General features: G+C 38.0%; 1 long non-coding RNA gene across 1 annotated transcript; it reads right to left on the bottom strand.

Annotated features, from left to right (window-relative positions):
• Positions 1–848: 848 nt before the first annotated feature.
• Positions 849–3,067, bottom strand: LOC138814784 (uncharacterized). Its single transcript, XR_011368091.1, has 3 exons — positions 2,870–3,067; positions 1,754–1,795; positions 849–1,131 (listed from the first exon to the last, which is right to left on the bottom strand). It is a non-coding gene; the product is annotated as an uncharacterized lncRNA (long non-coding RNA).
• Between the last annotated feature and the right edge of the window lie 8,812 nt (positions 3,068–11,879).

Raw genomic sequence — 11,879 nt, 5'->3', positions numbered from 1 at the left:
GAAGATGGTCCTTGGGTGCTCAGCTGACAGCGTGGGACTCAGGCTGCTGATTAGCAGCATCTGGTTCTCAGAGCTGCTGGGCAGGGCTCATGGGCCAGTGCTCATTAGGGGGCAGCAGGGGCAGGCATGGTGCAATTGCCCAAGGCTCCTGGCTCCCTGAAAACTTGCCGTCCTGGTCCCTGCTGCTGCTGGCGCCCAAGCCCGAGGAGCACACACTGCTAGCTTAGAGGTTCTCTGCCTGGTGGCTGCCCCTGCCGCTGTGGGGCTTCCTAAGGACTCAAGCCTGAAATGAGTCCTGGGGGTGAGAGACCTCATGTGCAGCCTGCCTCACTTTCAAATGCAGCCGCTTTGCAGACCACCACACGTTGATCTGACTTGGCTCCACTGTGCAGCTTCGGGGCTGGAGAGGTGGAACAGTGACCCACAGAACCTCACAATGACTGCATTGAAGCCCAGGAGGCAGTGCCCGTGGCACCTCATCTTGGACAAGAACCAGGTGTGATGGTGGTGGCTGGGCTAGAGCGGCCTTGCAAACGATTTAAGGACACTTTATTTGTGAGTATACTGTTTTCTTAATGTTTGGAAAGCATTAGTTTTGTTAGGTGAATAGGTGTACATGTCTACATTCTGACCAGATTGGTCTAATTGAACATTTTTCTTAATTTACTTTATTGTTATAAAGAGCATGTACAGAGTGATTACAATTAAATGAGTCAGATAATGAATAGATTTCCGTTTGTAGAGTGTGTTCTGTTCCCCCACTCTTTCCCAGCCCTTTCCTCCCATTAATTAAACATTTAGGGAATTCTCTGAAGGAAATATGGACGAATGTAAAATAAAATCTTTATGACAGTACAGACTTAACCCAATCACATTTTTTTTTTTGGAAAATAGAGAAATCTATTTTCTGCAATGAATAAACATCCATGAGCTATTCTTGGAGACTGGAGGGAAGTTACTGAGCACCCTAACCTGGGCACTATGGAGAAGATCATTTGACCTGAAAGGATTCCTTAAAGAACACAGAGCTGCAGCTAGGTGAGATGATCAAGCAGGTCCAGAGCATTGTAGAGGTGACATTCACTTACTTCTCTACTGGTGATATTCACATACCATACATAGTTTTATTTGCTGTATAAAAGAAAGGAAAGTTTAGAAATTTTTTAAGAGAATTTTCCAATGAAAAGGCAAGACTTACCAACATTAATGTTGTGCTCAATAATAAAGAATGGGAAAAAAGTTCAGTATAAATAAAGTACTGTGAATACACTCTTTTATGAATCATGAAATTTGGACAATGGAGCACAAATCTAACTTTATATGTTTTACAGTCCTTGGATATATTACATACAGTGATGTGAGGGAGATGGTAAGTGGAAACAAAGGAGGAGGCAACAATGCTTGATAAGAAATGTACTCATTACCTTGGTCATGTAATTTTAATTCCTCTGTATGATATTTTCACAAAAGAAGTAATTTCGCAAATACAATCCTCTAAAACTCTCCCTGTGATAGGCAGAGAAAGTTGTTTCCCACTGGATCTGACTTGTTACACACAATCCTCCCTGTCATCCATGAGATTCCAAAACCACTCCCACTTCTACTACTGTGTAATCTGCTATCCACTGAAATGCTAAGCATCAACCTCCTGGTGAAAATCACAACTGGTCTGCAAAGTTGACTTTGATTCAGAAAACTAAAATATACCCATTTTTCAAGGACAGAACTTCTCTTCATGCCAATGTCCACTTACTTCTTCACTTGTTCATCTTCCTTCCAGTTATGGTAGAAGGATCTGTACCAATGGGACAAGAGATAGAAGTTAACTATGCTTCTCCTTTTATGAACTAACAGGGCATACATGAGACTGGCTAAATCCCACATGGTAATGTAAACATGACAGACAAAAAGTAAAGATTATATCTATACAGTTTCATGTGAAGAGGCTTTATGCACCTGTCCAAATAAATGCACAATTGCTCTTGCCTGTAATCCTATTAATCAGGAGGGTGAGCTCTGAGGATCACAGTTTGAACCCAGTCTAGTCAGTAAAATTCTAAAGACACATATTCAATTAACCAGCCAAAAGCCAGAACTGGACCTGGGACACAAATGGTAGAGTGCTACCTCTGAACAACCATGGGACAGCACTCAGGCCCCAAATTCAACTTTTGACCCTTTCTTCTAGTTACTTCAAAGGCCTCCAAGTTAGTGATTTCCTAGGTGAGGGTGGATGTTGGGTGCCACTGGCTCATGCCTTTAATCCTAGCCTTAGCAAACTGCTAAGGCTCCACTAGATTCTGAGGAAATTGAAATATTCTGGCTGTCGGGTCCTAAGAAATTAGCCAGGGAGTGCACTTCTTTGTCTCAAGCCAAGCTTCTATGATAAAGCCCAAGGGAAACAGTCTCAGAGAGGTGCCAAGTATTCCAATACTCTGCCAGGGGATCTCATCAGCCCTGGGTTTAAAGGAAGAACACTCACTTTTTACACAAAAAAAAATCCAGCACCTGCTTAATTTTTCCCCACTGTCTATAGTGGTGGAGGAAGTTTCCAATATAGAAGAGATCACCTTTCTTTTAGGCAGGGACCAGGTCCATCACCAGCATTTCCAACAAGCCTGAGTCAGACTCCATATATTATAAGGAATATTCAGGGTCTCGGCTGACTCATTCTCACATTAATGTGGTAAAAAGAATGGCTCTTTCAAAAATGGAAATGGAAGAACACTTCAAATTGAGTAATTGTAATAGAGTGGATTGAAAACGACACAGTAAATATTTTCTCAGTATACACATATAAAAGCACACAAGAAGAATGTTCTAGTATGGGCTAGGATGAGATTAAATAAGTATCCTATCATGGTTATACCTTATCTGAGTTGCTTTGTGCTTCCTTTGGTTTGTTCTTATAACAAGGGCTGAGACACTGGATTCATGGTTTGGCACTGATCCAATGTCTGCAGCTTCAAGTGAGGCACTCACACCTCTCATGCCTGAGACCCGAGTTTCTTCCAATTTGAAAACAACACAGGAACACCTTTCATGTTTCTGAGCCACAGGCCAAGTGACTGGCTTGAACTGACAGTCAGTTAACAGTTACCTGGCTCTCAGGGTTCTATATTATGTTCCATTGTGAGGGAGCTGGAGTCATCTAGCCAATGATCTAAGCTGCTTGCTTACATAAGACCACCCCAAAGATAAACTGGAGACTGAAATCTCCCTTCCCACATCACTATATACATATGTGGACATTGTCAAATCCCAACAACTTCAGCTAGGCCTAGGTACTAGCATGATTTCAGCTCAAGGAGACTTTCCTAGGTCTGATCCATGCCTTATTTGTCACTATTTCTCTCATCCTGCACAAATCATTTTGCTCTCAGGACCCTCTCAGCCTGCCATGGGCTTCTTGCATGTATTTTTGACCTCTACTTCCTAGGACATTGTTAGGATTTTTAATCCTAATCTTCTGTGCTCCTGAAGCCCCTGTGTGCTGTCATCTGGAAAAAAGGCAAGTACTTAGTGGTGGGAAAATCAAACAAGTATTGAAAAACAAACATTACACATACAGTCAGACATTTTTAGAGGTGTACATTCTTGTAAGATAAAAGACTATTTTTGATACTTTTGTAATATTTTTATGATGGAGGAGAGGGGGAGAGGAGAAGAGGTCCTTCATTGTTTTCTCATAATTCATTGATTATTATTTAAAAATACTATAGTTGAAGGAATGTAATATTTAAAGATAAAAACTGTGCTCCTGTTCTTTTTATAAGCTACGCATTTATGAAATATTCCTCACTAAAGTCTTGTTGACTATGTCCCATGAACTATCCTCCCTTTTCAAAATAATCAAGGAAAACTCTTCAAAAATCAGTGAGCTGTTTCCAATCTCTGGATAAGAATTTAAGATACAACATTGCCTGCGATTTTGTGCATGTATAATGAGTGTGAGAGTGTGTGTATTTTTGTGAATGTGTGTCTGTGTATATGTGTGTTTTAGGGCTTGAACTCATGGCTATATGACAATCCCGAGCATATTGCCCTTGAATCTAGTGCTCTACCAATTGTGCCACAGTTCCACTGCAAGCGTTTTGTAGTGAACTGGAGATGAGAGACTCATAATATTTCCTGTGCAAGCTGTCTGAATTAAATCTCAGGTCTCAGCCTCCTGATTAGCTAGAGTTATAATTATGAGCTTCCAGAACATGGTGATAAATCATTTTTACTGGAGACAGTGGGGTGATAAAGCATTGTTACTGGATCTAGTTTCAGTCCATCTTCACAACAATGTATATCAAAAAACAGCAACAGTAAAATCCTATACAAAATATAATAATAAGATATAATTACAATAAAATTTAGTGATATAGTCTGCTAGCATAACTTTCAGGAAACTGTGGTCTTAATGATTTAGCATCACAAAAATCAAACAAAATGAGATAATTTTAGTAGACCATGAATTTTTAATTCCATCTTTTACTAATTTCATAAAATTAAAAGGAACAGGAAAAATATTCATATTTATAAGGAGAATGTAAAGAAGATAAAAATGGCAGATTATGAAATCGAAAATTCTACATTACAGGAAAATCATTGTCATGATGAATATATGATAATAATCTTCAGAGCAGCAATACATAAATATATATTTACTACACATAGTCAAACTTGTCCCTATCTCTATCAACGTCCAATCCTCTAGTACATATTATCAATGTATTCATGTTTATGGTATATTCCAAAATAACTACCAGAGTCAGGAGGTTACCAATGTACATTAGCATTCACTGTTTTAGGAGATAAACCTGATAATTATATTGGTCGGATTATTCAATATACTAAATAAGTATTATGTTATCTTTGCACTCCCTAAGTTTGTACAAACACTACTTCAAAGTGAAAAAATACAACAAGATTTTTGAAGGCATATGCCTGTAAAGCTAGTTATTTGGGACATCAGTTCAAGATCAGTGTAGTTTTACCTGCAATGGTCCCCAATCTGACTATGTGGATTGAATACATCTATCATCCAAGGATCATGGGGAGGATGAGAGCAGGAGGATTTCAATTTCATGTCATGCTAGGAAAGAATTTCCACATGGCTTCATGTTAACCAAAGAAGGTTCAACACTACAGACCACCTATCAACCCCATTAGGGGAAAATAAACATAAGAGCCTTGTAGAATCAGAAATAAACAATAGTAAATCATGCCAATACAAACCATCATAAACAACACACAAGTAATGTTGTTTCTCATACCAATAATCCTAAGTATAGGTAGGATTATATATGTGATCCAGAAGCATTAAGCAATTCATGATTTTAAAAAAAATGACAATTTGAAGCCAAGTGCCAGTGGCTCTTGCCTGTTATCCCAGCTACAGATGAGGCTGACATATGAAGATCACTGTTCAAAGCCAGCCCAGTAAGAAAAATCCCCATAAGACTCTTATCTCCAATTAACAACTCAAAAACCAGAAGTGGCTCTGTGAGTCAAGTGGTAGAGTGCTAACTAACTTGAGCACAGAGTCTCATCAAGAGTGCCCAGGCCTTAAGTTCAAGCTCCACAACCAATAAAATTAAATAAACATTTAAATATCTGAATTCATTGTGAATTAATAAAATGACATCTGTGGTATACAATTCTACAGACAACTATATTATATTTTGAGTTAGAAAAAGTAGGAGCACTTCAATAAAGGACACTTTTTCATAAACTAGGGCAGATAGGTCTCTAATTAGAGGAAATTGCTGGACTCATATGTATCATTTTTTGGTTGATTTTTGTTTTGTTTTAAGAACAGGATGAGAAACCCCATCTCTGCCAACGCCCACTTGGATATGTATAACATCATTCACAGGCCATGCATAATTAACAAAATGATTTTGTTTATCTTATATGTCCCTATTGCCTATAATTTCCTATTCTTGCCTTCCTCAATATACATACATGTTCCAGTGATTCAGATTTGAGCCAGGCAATGTGTAGTATTGGTGCCAAGAGTTGAGGAAAATTGTGACACAACAGGAAGCATGAAACCAACACTTTAGTAGCTGGACACTGGGGGCTCAGACCTATAATCCTAGCTAATTAGGAGTTTGATGATCACAGTTCAAAGCCAGCTGGAATGAGAAAGTTTGTGAGACTCTTCTCTCCAATTAACAACAAAAAGCCATCAAGAGATCTGGGGGTCAAGAGGTAGAGTAGCCTGGATTACAAAAACTCAGGGGCAGCACCCAAGCCCTGAGTTCAAGCTTGAAGTTCAGGCACATAAACAAAAACAATCATCAACAACAACAAAAAACAGAAACTGGGAGAAAGCTCAGGAAAGGTTAGCATTGTCTACAAGACAAATGTACACATTACATGAATTGTGAAATGTTCACCACGCTGTACACAGCTTAGTAACAATTATATTTTTAAAATAATCTGAGAAATCAAAAAGGCATGGTACATTATAAGGTTCATCTGCTTTCCAGAATTTGAGAGCCCCATCATCTGACTTGGTGGCAGACACGTTGTATGGCCCAGCGTGATGCGAAAATATGAAGCCAGAGATGCTTTCAGATTGTCCCACCAACTCTTCTATGACTTTAAGCAAAAAACAAAACAAAGCAAACAAAATAGACTTTAAGGTTAATTAAAGATTAAGGTTAACTACAGAATTCCAGGTAGAAGTATACTGTTAAATAATGAGTGAGCACATATTCTTTGTAGATACTAAAGTCACATGTGTCACAAAATTATCCACAGGATTAATATCCACAGATTTATAACTAGAAACTCCAAAGTGTCAGGTATATTAACTAGATAGCTGATGAAGAGAATACCACACTGTATTCAGTCAGGTAATGTATTTTATTTACCAAACTGCTGCCCATCCCATGCATGGTGGAGAGACATAGCCAGAAAAAGGACGACCCAACCTCATGCCAGGAATTATCTAGGCTGGGGACCAGATGAGTTGTGGCCAGGTGGGGGTAAACTGTGGCTACACTGGATCTGGATGTGACCTCAGGGCGTGCAACCCTCCTCTGGTCAGATGGGAGGTGTGACAAGAGGTAGCCCAGTTTGTTACCTAGCAGGAGAGGAATATGGCTGCCTCCAGGTGGGCCAGATACCTAGGATACACCGATAAATTGTGAAAACTTAGCCAAGATGTAGGTAGGGCCTCAACGTCTGTAGGCAGACCTATTACCAAATACAGATACTACTTCTGCCACGTGACTCCTGAATCCAAACCATTCAATCTCAATAATTTTATTTTTCCTTTCTTTCTTTCTTTTTCTTTCTTTCTTTCTTTCTTTCTTTTCTTTCTTTCTTTCTCTCTTTGTTTCTTTTTCACTCTTTCTGGGCAGAGACTTAGCCTCTTGTGTTGCTGAGATTAATGGTATGTTTCACCATGATCACTTTTTTGTTGAGATTGAGACTTCCTAAATTTTTGGTTAGGATATGGTGAAGTTGTGATCTATTTACTTCTGATTGCTGACAGTGACTATAGATGTGAGCCAGCACACCAGACCATTCAAAGTACTTTATCCCAAATGCAAGACATGGTTTATTTTCCCAAATGAAATACAAGTTAACGAACAGCAAAAGTTAGTCCTTAATTATGGTCAAGAGGTGTTTTTAATGTGAAACAAAATTACTGATCAAAATATATGACTAGGGTAATTATACGTTAAAATGTATCCTATATTTAATGTCAAATCACCTATATTAGCATTTATACCAGTGATTAAATCAAATCTCCCTAAATCATTTATTTCTGTCATACATTCTAGAAGTAGGCAGAACTGGAGCTCACAACAATAAGTAAACAGGGATAAACCAGGCATCTCAGTTCAGGATCAGTCTAGGAAGTAAAGTGTTGCCCATATCACTCTACTAGCTAGGGATATTGTAATGCAATCATGATTAGGGCTACATGGCAGACATAGGTAATTAGGAGTATAACCTCTACTGGGCAGGGTGAAAAAATTGTTAACCTATGAGTAAAGTAACTCAAACAAAAAGCATTGGTAGAGTGACTCAAGTGATGGAGTACTTGTCAGGAAAATACAACATCAAAATGCAAATCAACTTCCTAAAATTTAAGTAAGAAAAGGAAAGATAGAACAACTCATAATGAATATGTGTTCAATGTAAAGATTTACACTACAATATTGTAGTAATAAATGCCATCATTGATCTCTAGGGACAGGCACATTTTGTGTCAGGCCTAAATGAAACTATAACACTCTATATAAAAAGCTTTAATAAAACAGAGGTCTGGGTTACAATGGTGAGCACTTAAGTTTGCATGTGCAGTAGTGTTGCAGCTGTGTGGAGGTTTGTAGAAGTCCATACTTCTGATGAACTTGCCATGAGGAAATTGCATAACCATGCAGTTCACTGGACAGATCCTGCTGATATATACACATACACACATATATATAAACATACATATGTATAGATGTGTGTGCATATACACATACATGTTTACATACATATATACATATGTATATTTAGTGACATGTAAAGAAAAATAAAATTTACAATGAATAAACTTAATAAACATAGTTTTCCAAAAGAATTATTTTACCTGAATCAATTCATTTCTTAATGTCTCCAATGCTATATCACACTTAACGTAGTTGGTGATCCTTTTCAACATATTATGATATTGTGTTGTTTTTGTTTTTCAGATGAAAAAGCCCTGCCATTAAAAATACTTTTATGAAATTCCTTATTTTTGAAAAGGAAAGGCACTTGTGCCTTCCTGTGTCATCAATTTTTTTTATTCTTTCAATTATATATTCTCTCTTAGACTTATATTTGTAGATCTAACTCATTGTCTTTCAATAGTGTCTTATGGGAAGTGGAAAATGAAGTATCATTCTGTTATTTTGGGAGGTCCTGATATTAGCCACTGCAATAAGGATTACGAAAATGGAACTCTGAAATTATTTAGGGAGATTATTTGAAAGTTACTTTTCTAAACATTCATGCTCCTCATTCAACTAAGCCACAGAATTTAAAATAAGTAACATTTTAGCTGGGCGCCAATGTCTCGTGCCTGTAATCCTAGGTACTCAGGAGGCTAAGATCTGAGGATGGTGGATCAAAACTAACCCTGGTAAGAAATCAGTGAGACTCTTACCTCCAATTAACCACCAGAAAACCAGAAGTGGCACTGTGGCTCAAATGGTAAAGCACTAGACTTTATCTGAAGAGCTCAGGGACAGCGCCAAAGCCCAGAGTTCAAGATCCATAACTGACAAAAAATAAAAAGATAAAAAGTGGGGAGAGAGCTCAGAAGGTGGCTCAGTGGTAGAGCGCTTGCCTTGCAAGCGTGAGACCCTGGGTTCGATTCCTCAGCACCATATAAGCAAAAAGAAAAAAGCCGGAAGTGGCGCTGTGGCTCAACTGGTAGAGCACTAGTCTTGAGCTGAAGAGCTGAGGGACAGTGCCCAGGCCCAGAGTTCAGGCCCTACGACCGGACCCCCCCAAAAAAAAAAAAGTGGGAGGAAAGTGTAATGTTAAGGCTAATATTCACATATAAACAAAAATTGTCTAGAAATAAAACTATACCTTATAATATCTTACCAAGGTGATAATGCGAATAATAATTTGTCGTGTAAGGCAGCAACTTCACACATTTTCCCACAACATATATGTGCTAGTAGCATAACCCCAAACTAGACTAACAAATCTAATATCTGCTACCATATTTTAAATTCCTTTGCTTAATACCGTTTATTTGCCTTGGTGATTATTATGACATCTATGACAAATATAAAATTTTGGAAAAAACATTTACCAAGAAGGGGCCTGGGAAGGTGGCTCATTGATAGAGTGTTTGCCTTGTATGCCCGAGGCCCTGGGTTCGATTCCTCAGCACCACATAAGAAGAAAGAATAAAAGCCAGAAGTAGCGCTATGGCTCAAGTGGTAGAGAGCTAGCCTTGACGTGAAGAGCTGAGGGACAGTGCCAGGCCCAGAGTTCAGGCCCCACAACCGGACCCCCCCCCAAAAAAAAAACAAACAAACATTTACCAGGAACATATATCTACTGAGGGACATCTGTTTTGATTCCATATCTTAGCTATGTTAAATAATGCTGAAATACACATAGTTGGGCTGGTAGCTTTAGTATGGTCTTGTTTGTGGTCATTTGTGGAAATGCCCAAAAGTGGGATTGCTGTGTCATAGGGGAGCTCTATGTGGAGTCTTTTGAGGAACCTCCATACTACTTTCCAAAGTGGTGAACAAGTATATATTCCCACCAACAATGCAGTAAGGTTCTTCTGTCCACATCCCTTCCAGCATCTGTTGTTATTACATGTCATGGTTATAGCCATTCTAACTGGGGTGAGGTGGTATCTCAATGTTGTTTTGATTTGCATTTCTTTATCACTAGAGAGGTTGAGCATTTCTTCATGCATCTATTGGTCATCCTCCTTTCCTCTTCAGAGAAGTTTCTCTATAATTCTTAAGCTCACTTATTTATTGGGCAGTTGTTTCTTTAAGTATTTGTTGTTGAGGGATTTGATTTTTTGAGTTCCAGGTATATTTTAGATACGAGTCCTTTGTCCATTGTATGGCTAGTGAAGATCTTCTTGCAATCCGTGGGCTTTCTATTGATCTTCCTAGCTATGTCCTTTGCCATGCAGAAGCTCTGTAAGATCATGCAATCCCATTTGTCCAAACTTTCTTCTATTTGTTTTGTTTCTGAGGCTCTTTTAAGAAAATTTCGGCCTGTGCCAAGGAGACCTAGGGTTTCTCCTATTCCATTCTGTAATGTTTTCAGAGTGTCTGCTTTGACTTCCACGTCTTTGATTCATTTCGAGTTGATTCTGGTTCAGGGTGATATATATGGATCTAACTTTCGTTTTCTACAAGTAGTTAACCAATTTTTCCAGCACCATTTACTGAAGAGGTTGTCTTTCTTCCATTCTATTTTTTTAGCTCCCTTATTGAATATTCTGTGGAGCATTGTGGATTCAGTTCTGGGTTTTCTATACTATTCCATTGGTCTTTAGGTCTGTTCTTGTGCCAGTAGAAGCTGTTTTGATGACTGTGGCTTGTTTGAAACTTGGTATTGATATTCCTCCAACTCTGTTCTTTTGTTAAAGATTGTTTTTGCTATTCAGGGTCTTTTATTGTTCCATATGAATTTTTGGATTGCCTCTTCTATTTCCTTGAAAAATGAGGTTGGAATATTGATAAGTATTGTATTGAATTTGTAGATTGCTTTGGGATGTATAATAAAACAGTAGCATTTTCTTTCAACATACATTTAAAATAAATTAAGGATTTGATTAAACTAATTCCTTTAATATGAACTTTTACTTTCATTCCTGTTGAGTATGAATAACATCACTGTTTCATATCATGCTCAGAATCACAGAATAGGCTTGGAGTATAAATCACTCTATTTGATCCAACCGTTTTCTGTAAGCAAAACTAGGGCTGGGATGGTGGCTCGTTGTAGAGTATTTGTCTTGCACACATGAGGTCCTGGGTTCGATTCTTCAGCACCAAATAAGCAGAAAAACATGGCAGTGGCACTGTGGCTCAAGCAATAGAACTCTAGTCTTGAATTGAAGAGATGAGTACCAGCCTGCAGGCCCAAAGTTCAGGCCTCACCACAGACCAAAAAACAAAACTATAAATTTTTAAACTAGCTAACATTATTGAAAAATAACAATTCCATAGTATGAGGAAATGTATATAAATATTAACTTACTTTTCAATGATTTAGAAATCATATTTAAAAACTAGTACTTTAACATCCTATATTGGAAAATTTATTGAAGGTAGACAATTAGTAAAATATAAAATTATTTATATATACTGTTCATTTATATCAGGTTCTAATTTAAAAAAAAT

This window comes from Dipodomys merriami, unplaced genomic scaffold, assembly GCF_024711535.1.
Source record: "Dipodomys merriami isolate MVZ:Mamm:240054 unplaced genomic scaffold, mDipMer1.0.p SCAF_610, whole genome shotgun sequence".
Lineage (NCBI taxonomy): Eukaryota > Metazoa > Chordata > Mammalia > Rodentia > Heteromyidae > Dipodomys > Dipodomys merriami.
The sequence above is the reverse complement of the archived record's forward strand: the minus strand, read 5'-3'. Positions and strand labels throughout refer to the sequence as shown.